General features: G+C 38.2%; 1 protein-coding gene across 9 annotated transcripts in view; it reads right to left on the reverse strand.

Annotated features, from left to right (window-relative positions):
- Positions 1 to 13,444, reverse strand: part of NFIB (nuclear factor I B) — a 170,661-nt gene that overhangs the window by 132,451 nt on the left and 24,766 nt on the right. The window lies entirely within an intron of this gene.

Raw genomic sequence — 13,444 nt, forward strand, 5'->3', positions numbered from 1 at the left:
TTCTCCTTTTAGGGAGGAAGGGAGGGGGGGTGGGGGGAAGGGTGGGAGGGCGGGAGGGAGGGAGGAAAGAATATAATAAAAGAGAAAGTTCTGTGATTACTTGTTCTTCTTTAAATATATTTAAAAAGCTAAGATACAGAGTGAGCAAATATGGTCCCATGATGTTCTGCCAAGTTTCTCCTGACTTTATACATGCTTTCCTCCTCCTTCAATTGGAGTGATCATTTTCAACAGTGCCCCTTTGTGTATTTGAAATGGCTTATGCTGAAAACTATTAATTCTCCTATCTTTTGTGAGTAACATTACTGCTGAACAATGTGAACAACGCTGAACTTCTTTCCATTCCTTTATCTGTCCATCCAGCTGTTGCTTCTGTGCTGTAAGTGACATGTAAACTGAAGAATCAGAGACAGTACTGCAAATGTTTCATTATTTGTAGCCATTCTTTGTGAAAATGTGGACAGTACTCCTGATATCTGACATTTCCTACAGAACTTTTGACTTACTAGAAAAGGACCAAATGCATTACTTATCCAGTTTATTCTGATTTTGTGTGGGGGGAGAGGTGGAAAAAAAAATGGTAGCACATAGAATATGCCTGCTGATGGTTTCAGTCCCCCAGCTACAGAACAAACTGTGCATAAACAGGGGCAGTACAGTTTCCTCCCACTGATCTATCAATGTGCCTTAATGACTTTCTAAAGGAACCACATTAAAGGAGGAAGCAACCATTCACTTAGCCATGCCTACTCATTCTTCAGTTTGTCTGCTGAGATAATCATCCACTTCAGCGGCGCTTTTCTGAAAAACAGACATCAGTTCACCAGAAACCAGACTAAACCCTCAATCTTCTCTTTTACACCAGTGAGACCATATTCTTCTGCAGACAGTCCTAACAGGAAGAAAAAATACTCCAAATTTTAACTGGTTAATGATAGTACTATTGCCTGATAGTCTTCTGGGGTCAGTTTTCACCATTTTCAGGCTGACACTTGGCCATGCTCAGTATAATTAATTAGCATGAGCTGCAACCACAACAGTGCTTGGAAGGAATGTTGCACAAGCCAGGCCTGTGGAAGCCCTCTACTGAACTACAAGACACTGGAAAACGGGACATCCAGCACAGCCTTGTCCCTGTAGAAGAAGGAGAAAAATTTTCCAAGAGTCCATTTTTTTTCATGTTTTCATAAATTCTGCTTCCTTGAAACAGCTTTCATACATACCAAAGATGAAGAGGATCCACCACGGGTAGACAATGTTTTGTTCTTGCCTGTTAAATACACTTTCTATTTCTGTTCTGAACCATGCTGAACTACAAATCATACCAACAGGGTGTATGTTTCTGGTGCTGGGTGCCAAAATTATTTTAAAAATCAATGTAGCTCGCTGTCACAAAGCCAAACCAAAACTCTGCTAGTGCCAAATGTGGCACCACTGACAACAGTTGTCTACTGTTAGACTATACCACCCATTGTGGGATCATTCTTCCTCTCTGTGCAACAGAGTGGCTGGGCTCAGTTTGCTGGGAGTGACACATCGATGCTTTACTCGGAACTGCAGACACATTTTTGGATGTGGCAGAGTCCCTTTCCCCTCCTCCTCCAGTCTTCAGCTGACCTAACAGATATTTTAATCCCTTTAAAGATTTTAGGCGTAACTGTGAACACTGCATGTACTAAGCTACTGGATTTATATTTTGAGAATGAAGCCCCTGAAAACAAAGATTTTCTTAATTTATACAAGAATACAATCTCATCTTTTCTCCTAGTTCACCAGAATATCCAATTTTTCTTTTTAAATTCACAGATTTCAAGAAAAAATACATTTTTCTCTCCGTCTGATTAAAATGAATCAGAGTAAAACCTAGTAAAACCCAGGGTAAAATCAGGGTAAAACCTGAAAAACTTGTGCCAAGTCAGGAAGCCAGAAGAGAACACACAACAGTAGAAAAAACCTAGTCCATCACTTCTGGACTCTTGTATACCCCACTATCAGCATTTACTGACAGTTCCAATACCACAGTCATTTCCTATTTTAGTAACAAGGTGATATTGGAATCTCCAAGACAGCACAATACATTAACCATGGAGAAGTGCAGATTTTATGCTGGTAACCACAGCAGCATTTTTTGCCCAAGTGCTTCAAAGTGTCTTACAAGCATGATTAAACCTTACCATGACTGGAAGATAAGCAAATGTAATAAGAGCTTTAGTCTAGGAATTGAGAAGCTGAGGCACCTTCTGATGTCCGAAGGGGTTTTGCCTTTGATCTCCATTCAAGCAGGATTTAATGAGGAACTCACCAATGAAACTGAAGATGATGATCCAAGTTGAGAATTGTTTGTGTACACAACTCAAATTCCTTACGTTGACAGACAGGAGTTAAGTCAGACACTTTACACTATGAATTGATGTGTGCCACATAAACATAAATTGAGAATTTGAGAAATCTATGTAGAATTCCAAACAGGTGTGTACTGCATTCATATGACACTGAAAATTAGCAATTACTGAATAAACTAAAATTTAAAGTTAGGCCTAGTATTGGTCTTAAAAATTATTTTAATAGAAATTTAGCTTAAGAAAATATTTTTCCTTGTTTGAAGTTAGGGATACATATAAAAATTATTTTTAATATTTTTTATGCATTTTTGTGATCCTGTAACTGCATAATGGCACTAATAACATAAATTTTCATGCCATTTCCTATGCACTTGCAAATTCTTACTCCCAATTCTGTTCTTGGTTAATTGTCATCCTCACAAACATCACAACAGGAGAAATTATTTTTTTCTTCCAGACATTCAAGGAAAAACATGCCTAAATTTTATTCTGGGAGTTTTTAGTGGAATTTTAGATCAAATAAGTCAGTTTTTAGACATTTTAAAGGTCTCAAAAATGGATGGCCTATAAACAGCTATGTTCTCTCTTCAGCAGAACATCCAAAGAATTTACACAGAAAAATTCTCAGAAAAAAAACCCAGAGGTGAGAGAGTCTGGGGAAAAGATGACTTTCTTTTGGCTGAGGAGGATCTGATCAGTTAGCATCTAGCCAATATAAACATGTAGAAATCTGTGGGTCCCAAAGGGATGCAATCACCTGTGTTAAGGGAGCTGGCAGATGCAATTGCTGAAACACTATCTTCTTTGAAAGGTCTTGGTGAATGGGAAAAGTGTCTGAAGATCGGAGGATAGCCACTGTCACTCCAACCTTCAAAAATGGTAAGAAGGAGGATACAGGAAACTACAGGCCCGCCTCACCTCCAACCTTGGACAAGTGATAGAACAACTTGCTTTGGAAGCAATTGGAAGAGGAGAAGGTTACCGGAGTAGACAACATGGACTCCAAGTGAAAATCATGCTTGTCCAACCTGGTAGTGTTCTATGATGTTATAACTGGCTGGGTAGATACCAGGAGAGCAGTGGATGCTGTGTTCCTTGACTCCAGCAAGGCGTGACACAGATGAGTGAACAGTGAGGTGGATATAGAACTGGCTGACTAGCAGAGCTCAACACGTTGTCATCTGCAGCACTGTCTCGTAGGAGGCCTATGAATAGCAGTGTTCCCCGGGGTTCAGTTCTGGGTCCAGTCTCATTCAACATCCCCATCATCTACTTGCATGAATGGATAGAGTCCACGCTCAGCAAGTTTGCTGATAATACAAAGCTGGGAGGAGTGGCTGACATGCTGGAAGGCTGTACTGCCATTCAGTAAAACTTGGACAGACTGGAGAGTTGGGTGGGGAGGAGCCTGATATTTAACAAGAGCAAGTGTAGAGTCTCGGACCTGGGGAAGAATAACAGCATGCACCAGTATAGGTTAGGGAATGACCTGCTGGACAGCAGCTCTGCAGAGAAGGCCGGGTGGTTCTGGTAGACAGCAGATTGACCATGAGCCAGCAGTGTGCCCTTGTGGCCAAGAAGGTCAATGGGATCCTGGGTTGCATCAATAAGAATGTGGCCAGCAGGTCAAGTGAGGTGATCCTCCCCCTTTACTCTGCTCTGGTGAGGCCACATTTAGAATGTGTTCAACGCTGGGCTTCCAGTAAAAAAAAAAGACAGGGGCCTCCTAGAAGGAGTCCAGTGGAGGGCCACAAAGATGATAAAAGGCATGGAGCATCTCCCACATTAGGAAAAGCTGAGTGACCTGGGTCTGTTCAGCCTGGGGAAAAAGTAGACTGAGGGAGGAATCTGATAAATGTTTATGAATATGTAAAGAGAGGTGGGGAGGCAAATGGATGAGGCCAGGCTCTTCTCAGTGATGTGCAGGGATAGGACAAGGAGTAGTGGCTTAAAACTTGAACATAGGATGTTCCATACAAACATGTGGAAGAACTACTTTACAGTAAGGGTGACAAAGCACTGGAATAGGCTGCTCAGAGAGGTTGTGAAGTCTCCTTCTGTGGAGATATTCAAGGCCTGAATGGATGCCTACCTGTGAAACCTGTTCTAGGGAATCTGCTTTAGCAGAGAGATTAAATTCAATGAACTCTGGAGGTCTTTCCAGCCCCTGCAATTCTGTAATTCTGTGAAAAATAGAGTAGCTCTTTTATTTGGAGGGATCCTCTATTGTTCTCAAGATGTATTTCATTTAATGACACGTCTACACTGGGCAACCACTGCAGCATTGTCCAGAATTAGCAGTGATTCTATGTTCTATGATTTGAATGTATTGCTAAACTCTGTCAATGCAATAAACTTCCCTGCACAAAAGCACTCAGTACAAGCTGGGTGCTCACACAAATTGCTGGTACAAAGTTTTTCTGGGGTGTAGAAGACCAGTTACATTTGCAGCTATGCTTATTTATCTAACTTTAAACTGCTTTTCATATGGAGAGAAAATCCTATTCCTATTTTAAAGCTAATTTATAATACTACTAACTGGAGTTTCTCTATTGTTTTTGTTTTTTTTTTTTAAGGGGGAAAAAAAAGAGTAATGAATGAAGAATGGTGGAATTCAGTTCTGCAGTCTCAGACCACATCATGAAAGTAGGCAAATGCAAAGTTTTATGTCAAAAGTTTTGAAAATAACAAATTAGTCCTGAAATACCAAACCACAGTTTCCCACACAGATGCCAAATGACTGTTTACTCACACTAATGCAGATTTCACTCACACATCCGTGATTTAAGCTCACTCAAAACTTCAGCTGAAGAAACTGCTGATATCTTATTCTTCTCACACATAGAGCCATGTTTGAACACCATGGTCAAATCTGGGTACAATTGTTTAAGTATTTTCTTTATACACCTTTGAGAAGTTTCTTGCAGAATATATGTCAGATTCTTTACATATCTTACATATTCTTAGTTCTGAGGACCCATGGAAGACAAACAAGAATGTCTCACTTTCTTCTTCACCACCTATTAAGGAAAAACTGATCCACTGTCTATATGCTGAACTGAGTTTTCTTCCAACAAGAATGAACATCCTCTTATATTGACTGTACTGGATGTAGGTGTCAAGGTGTTGGTAACAGGAATGCTGCTGGGATGGCCTCTGTGAAGAGACACAGAAGCTGCCCATTGCCAGACATGGGTGGCTCCAGTCAGATCCAATGGCTCCAACACAGGGCATGTCTCAGCCTTTCAGCTGTGCTGCTGGCACCTCTGAGAGCAGTTGGTTTAGAAGGAGGACAATACCGCACGGAACAGTGAGGACAGAGGGGAAAAAAAAAAAAAAACAGTGTGAGAAGCACCCCTGCAAACACTAAGGGCAGAGAAGCATTTGAAGGAGGTGCTCAAGGAGCTCAAAGGTGTTTCCCTGCAGCCCATGAAGACAGCACAGGTACAGACATCCACACAACGAACTGTGGAGGACCCATTGTTGACTCAAATGGACGTGCCCTGACAGAGCTGCAGCCTGTGGGGACAACCCGCTGCAGAGCAGGGGAAAAGCAGAGGAAGAAGTAGTGGCAGAGTGGACTGACTACAACCTATTCTTCCTGTGCCACAGGACGAGCAGGAGGTAGAGGAGTTGGAAATGAAGGAATTAAGATGATCTTGGTGAAAAGGGAAAGATAGGAAGAAGATGTTTTAGTTTTGCCTTTGTTTCTTGCCATCTAACTCCATAATAGGCAATAAAATACTTCAATATTTCTCAAGTTGTGACTGTGTACCCATGATGATAATTCATAGCTGACCTCTCCCTACCAATCTCGATGCATAAGTACTCCTTTCTATCTCCCCCTATCCTGTTAAAGCAAAGTAGTGAAAGAAAGGCTGGATGGAGGGCTGAGAGCTGACCCTGTCATACCAAGAAAAGTCAAAACAGGCTTTGTTTTTTCCTTCTTGTGACAAAATACTTTGTACCAGCCTGTCTGTCTCAGAGAAGCGTCCAGACAGAAAGGCCAGAAGCTCAGCTTATGCCATAAGTCATCTTTTATCAATCAGCTTTAACCATACTTTGAACACTCTCTGCTCATCAGTTAAAAAATATAGAATGCAACATCTCAAGTGACAGTATTTCCACATCTAAGGTTTTGAAATCTAGCAAAATGCTGATTTCTATGTAGGCTTTTATACAATGTCTGCCATTGTTCTACTGAAGTATGGACATAAGTATGAAGCACAAACAGTACAGATGCATTTACCTCACTTTCTTGAGCATTGTTTGTAAACACAAGAAACACATTTGTTCACCAAAAGATTTGTCCAACCTAGCAAATTTATTAAAACAAGCTACTCCAGTATTGCATAATACTTCTTTTGGAAAGATGGAAAAAGACATCTTTCTGTCTTCTAAAGCATCTTTTCGCACTTCTAAAACACCTGTGCCCACAAAAGTAAATCATACTGCAAGGAACTGCTTCTGAATAAATTACTTAGTATTTTGTATTTTTACTTCTGGAGTGGTAACAAAACATGAGGTAAACAAGACTACTCGTTTAAAACAATCTCAAGACTCTTCAACAGCAACAGCTGACCATTTTTTGCTATGTTACACTGTTCAAACTATCATATTTCATATATTATATTTCTAACTAGAATATTTCAAACTGTCAGAAAATTACATCTGTTTTTTAAATGTAATGTTTTACACCAGATCAGCTCCCAGACTAAGTACATCTCCTGACCACCCAAATATTTCCTGACAGAAAGAAGCAGAGATCAGCAAAGCTGTGACACAGAAAACTATTGGTGCCAGGGCAAAGTAACGTTGCTGATGAGAGTAGGCTTGGAGAAGGGCCTCTTTATGAAGTAATATCAGCTGTTTCATGGGATTGCACCCACAAATTTATCTGAATATTTGAAAGACTTCATTGTGAAATAAAAAACATGCCAGAACCTATGGGGACTAATACAAGAAATAATGGGTACTATGGGAGAAAAATAAGTTATTTCTTGAATGTGCATTTCATTTTATGGATAAATTTGTGCTCTGGAGTCACTGAAGCATTAGCCAATCGCCATTTTAAAAGTTCAGGAGACACCGTAATGTAAAATGGAAAACAAAGCAACAGAAAAAGGCAATTCTAACTAACAGCATCCTTCCTAACACACACACACACACACACACACACACACACACACACACACACAAAAAAAAAAAAAAAAAATAACAATATATCTACAGCTCTTGCTAAATGGCTAGGGATACAAAATCACCTTATTACCATTCAAAAATAATGCATGTGGCTTTCTGGAATCATTCATGCTAAGTTTATCCAGACAATTACTGTATGCATACAGGCAAACAGTGTAGAATTTCTGAATCAGTAAGTCATTTGGAAGAATCTCCAGAAGTGTGTCGAGGCATGCTTCTGGTTCTGTGCCAAATTACGTGTTTCTGTTTGTGGCTTTCATATATGAATTAGACAGATGCACGAGCACGTACTATTTGGCAAGTAGTGACAATAGTCTACCCTCAGTTTAGTAATTTAAGCTTTTCTTAAGTTTTACTCCATGAAAGAAAAAATTAATGACTTTTTCTTTGAGCTCTCTCTTCATTTTCCTCTGTCATCTACACATTCATTTGCCAAAGACAAGAAGCCCTTGTAATTTCAGAATGCCCTCTTTAGATAATTCCAGTTCAGAAATTTCAAATAGAAGGTTCTAGTAGCAAGTACATTTAAAACAGAGTTTGTATTTGTAATTGCTGCTATGCTGACACTTCAGTAATCTCAAAAGTCCCACTGTAGAAGTCTCTACCACAGAATGTCCTGAATTGGAAGAGGTCCACTTCAATTTCTATTTGGAAATTAGTTAAAGGGAAATTTATTTGGAATGTCAGAGTTTTCTGCCTGGACTGTGCCTTAGGTAAGTACAGACTTTTGCACAATACATACAATTAATTCATGGGCTTACCATAACAAACACCCACAGAGCTCTTCCTCTTCTTACTACCACAAGCTTGAATGACATACCTAGGGCAATACTTCTTGATTCTCTGCACTGCAGAGCTTGAAGCACAGGAATTTCAAAGAAAGCTTTCTTTTAGATTCTGCAATCATTACAACATTCTGCAAATAACAGACTTTAATCTTCACTTCAATCTGAATGTACCAGCAATATAAACACAAGTGCCATCATCTTCTATAAATCACATATAAAATATCATGCAAGCTCAATCTATTTACAAACTGTCATTTTTCACAGTTTATAGTAAGAATAATAGTTGAGTTACACATGGAAAAATGTACGGAAACCAGGAAACTTTTAAAAAAAAAAAAAAAAAAAGAGGTAGAAAGGATTAGATACTGACAGTGGCTCATTGTTAATTGAGTCCCATGTGTGAAAGCTATAGAAAGATTAGTTTATACAGCTGCTACTATTTGTCAAAACATTGCTAACAAGGTACACATGTTAAATCTGAGCCTCTCCTTTCAGTCCCCCAAAAAGGATGACCACATTTAATTCTGTGACAAATATTAATTGAGAACAATCATTGTCACTTCCTGGGGAATTCAACAATCTTAGATAATTTTTCTTACTTTATTATGACAACAAGTATTTTTGAAACACTTTTTCCATTAAATGAAAAATGACTATTTGGAGAGTACAAAGGTAACAACAGAAGGATACTGCAGATTAAATCCTAAAAGATTTTTTTCCATATCTCTAAAAGTATTTAAGAGCTGTAGAGAAGGAACAATACTTTGCAGTCATTACCAGTAGAAATTAAGAATTTTCAAATCAAAGCTATCTGTAACACGATAAAAGTGCAGTATTTTGCTTTGAAAATAATGGTAATGTACAGTTTCTGGGTTTTTTCCTTCTTTTCCTTCTTTTCCTTCTTCTTTTCTTTCTTTTTCTTTAAACAAATTCTGATAAAATGAAGGGGACCACAAACAGAATTAAATGAGGTACCACTACAACAAAGAATTATGGAAAATAAAGCTTCCGCTCCCTGCAAGCAGCGGCCAGGTATCATGAAGAGTGAAGATAACAAACTGGAGCCACCTCTGAGCTGCTGAGCTAGGTCATGTTACCAGGGTGGGCTACGCTGCTCAGTGGCAGCTGGATGCTTCAAAGGGCACCTGCTCCAAAGCACAGTCTTGTTAGGCTGCCCCTAACACATAGCCTGTCCCATCCCTATCACTTGACTTGGAAAGGAGCTAGTTGAGAGGTCAGTACTGACTGATCTTCTGTTGACATTGCTATTAAAATGATGGGTATATTTATGTGGTATTTTGTAGGCAGCCATATGCAAGATGACTGCTAGGAGCCAGCTGGCCGGAAGGGAGTGCTTTGTAGTTGCTACAACGTGCTTGGTTGGTTCAGGGACTAAGGGAGTTTGCTTGTGTCTCCTTTCAAAACATTGTATAAATATGTCCTGATATTGCTTCGGGTTTTCTTAAGATAACCACTGTCAAAATCTTATTAGCACCAAGCACCTCTCTGGATGCTAAACTGAGCCTGCTTCATGCAAGAATTTTGGGACTGTGTTACAAAAATACCCAGCGATAGTAGGCTTCAAATCAGCACCCAGAAACAGGATTTAAAATGCACTTCTAGTGTCCCCTCTGCAGCTGGATGACAACAAGATTGTAGCACCATACAAGCTTAATGCAAGAGGGCATTTGGCAGAGTCTTACGGAACCAACGAGAAGCATACTGATAAATGCCAGCCTTAACTTTCAATGGCTGAGAACACGCTAACATGGCCCATTGAAATGGACACTGGAAACAGACAGTGAATGTGGGAGTTTCAGTTTTTCCATTGACCAAAAGGAACACGCTTAATCTCTTCAATGAAGAAAGACGGTATTTTTACAGATCTTCTGCTGTCTCTCATATAGACTTAGACCACAGTAGCTTTGGAGCAAGAACTCTCTTCATGTGCCTGCAGAACTCCCCTGTTTGGCTAAATTTCTCTTGTAACAAGAATAAGATTTTCATCCTTTCACATATTGTAAATATTTCAGGTGTTGGATTAAAGTTTGCCACAGTAAGAAAATATTATTTGAATAATCTCATGATTATGGCAAAGAAAAGAAACGTGAACCACAACAAATAGAACTATATTCTACATACTCAAAGAGCATTCAAATTTAACTGTCAAATAACAAAAAATAATTACAATTGTAAACACATCTGTGCTATAGAATTTAATCCCTGAGTGTTAAGACTTCAATTGTTAAAGAAAACCATTTTTATGTTAGTCTTAATTATATTCATTTCAACCTTAGAGGCAACTGCCTAGTTTAAATGTGTATAAAAAACATTAGTAAGTAAACCAGGTAGAGAACAGTGGCTATGACAGTTACCCAATTCAGAGCTGAACGGCCATGTAGTTGACATATCTCTGCTTACATGGCTGCACCACCTACATTGTTCTATGCAGCATAAATGCCAGGTTGCTTTAGAGAGCTATTACTGCAATTTACCGTTTTGCTGAGGAAGCAGTGGTAAATAAATAAAACAATAAAAATTCACAAAATAGAACATAAGCGCTCTTTATGCGGTCATATAAACACAACGTACAGTGGTAAAACCCCCAAAACCAAGTTTAAGTAACAATTATTATGAAACCAGAAGAATGTATAGCAATGATTTTAGCCTGTAACTATTATTGGATGTAATGCATCAATAGCATACTTCATTTTCCTAGCCTCCTTCTAAACTAGAAACACTGATGTAATCATAGCTTTTGGCTTTCAATTAATGCGTACAGAGGCCAAACATAGTTCCTTAGAAATCTGGGCTTGCTTAGATGCCTCATATTTCTCAACAAATGGTCAAGACAGCAGTACCTATGATGCATGTTCAAATTTTTACTCTGTGTAACAAAAGTAATATGTCTTCTGCTTATGGTATCTGTAAGACATTTGCACCTTGATACAATCACCTGAATTAAAAGTGCCATACTTATTTGGTTTCCGCCTCTTATGTTCTGACGGAAATATAATCTTTAAGTGTGCAATTTCTTTCGTGCTTCTAATGAGAGGTTGGTTGAACTGCTTGCAAAAAAAAAAACCTGCTTACTCACCCAAACATTTTTATCAATGAACTACTAATTTTCACCATTTCTTAAATGCCACCACGTTCTTTCATCATTAGATATTTAATTTAAAAGTCTGTTAAAGACAGCATTTAGTATGATTATATGAGCCAACAGCAAATTACTTAAATAGTAGTCTATACATTACAGATTGAAAAACACTTAGATATTTTCGCTTCTGAAGTCTGTGTAGTTACACTCTTTGACAGATAAAAGCAAAAACTTGCATCTCAAGAGCTTTTTAATTCAAAAATGCAGAAATGAATATTCTCATTTTTTAAAGTATGAATTTATTAATAAAACCACAATGTATAACAAATCTAATAAGAATCTACAGCAGCATCTGCTGGAGTCCTAGAATTTGTGAGGGTCAGAGCATTTTACAAATTGTCCTATTTGCATCAATAACAATGGCAGTTTTACGAGAAAAAGCACTATCTGCTGACCTCTCAAGAGTACCAGGCATTCCAGCACAATCCATGAAATTGTCCTTTAGGTTTGTACGTATGTTCTTTTTTTTTTCGCCTAAAGTAAAATGTAATCAAAATTATTTCATTTCCTCCCTTAATAGAGTTGAAATCATGACTGTCTTATTTACAAGGTCTCCTGCCATTTAGGATGAAGTAATAAGCTTTGGGAACCAACTATCCAGATTAAGAAGCCTAAGTGTTCACTATGATTCACACAGATCTGTTCTTCAAAACAAAGCCTTAGCTTCTGTACTTTGATAGGTATTTAGACAAGTAAGTTTTAAAAGGCCAAGAGTCAGAATGGTTTCTCTCCACTGAATTCAGATTTTAGTCCCAACTGTAAGACAGAAAAAAAAACAAAAAAAAAAACCAGCAGTTGTTATAAAATATGTGAAACTGAAGATATCTGTCTTTTCATTCTTGTGAAAACAAGTATTTTCTTATTCATATCTGCTGTATGTCCAGAATAAACAATCACAAACAAATGGACGCAATCATTTTAATCATTGTTACAACAATAGAGTGCCAAGAAGTACAGAATCCAGGCTGGAATACAGACTCCACAGAAAGTGTTTAAAACAACACTATGCACCATGATCACAACTGGGATGAATATCAAAGAGTGCTTGCTGCTGAACTGAGGCACAGGAGAACACTGATCTTGAACACCTACTTTCCTTATCCTCATGACACTGAGTTTCAAATCTGTGTAAAAGCACTTCTAGAAACAGCAAGATAAAGCATCATGGTCATACAAATATCTGTTGTTTCACTGACTTATCCAGGAGACAGCACATTATTCCAAAAGGGAATTCAACAGTTCAAGAGGGAACGCAGCAATTTTTGCATTCCAAAGGTCTTCATGTTCAGCAAGAATGCCTCAACACAGCAGGATGACAGGACATCCTGTTATCTTAATGACATAACGAGGTGCACCGGTTCTGATGGAAAATAACGATACGTGTTCTGTGATATGAGACAGACATGAAGGATATCACATGGAATCACTTGCTATGAATGATTTAAACAACATCAGAAAAATCACTGTTCTTCAGAACTATCTAGTTTTCCTCTTATTTAGAATCGTTTTGCCTTCTTTCTAAACTGTTGCAGTCTGATGTAATACTTTATTTCCAGATTCTGAAAGGGTTGCTCTAAGGTATCAAAACAAAAAACATTGAATAAAATGTAGAAGTAATATAAACATTTGTCACAATATTTGGATTTAGCCTAACATAAACAAAAGATAAATTCAGATCCTAGAGCACTGACAGTATTCCTAAAGAGCCAGGGAGTAGAAAAGGAGTGAAATAGTGTGTGCAATTATGTTAGAATAGACTGACCTTGTACACTTGCTATTTTAAGAACACTTGCTCTGTGTGTAGTTCTAAAAAATAAAAGATAAGAAAATTTAAAAATCTGCAGACTGAATTATTTAATTATGTTAAGTGAAGATGATAGTATCACCACAAAGAAAATTAGTGTCACTACTTTGTGTTCCTTTTGTCAATTTTAGATCACATGCTTCCTATC

Source organism: Centrocercus urophasianus, unplaced genomic scaffold (assembly GCF_019232065.1).
Source record: "Centrocercus urophasianus isolate 14NV4802_14NV808 unplaced genomic scaffold, USGS_Curo_1.0 seq_27, whole genome shotgun sequence".
NCBI classification, from domain to species: domain Eukaryota; kingdom Metazoa; phylum Chordata; class Aves; order Galliformes; family Phasianidae; genus Centrocercus; species Centrocercus urophasianus.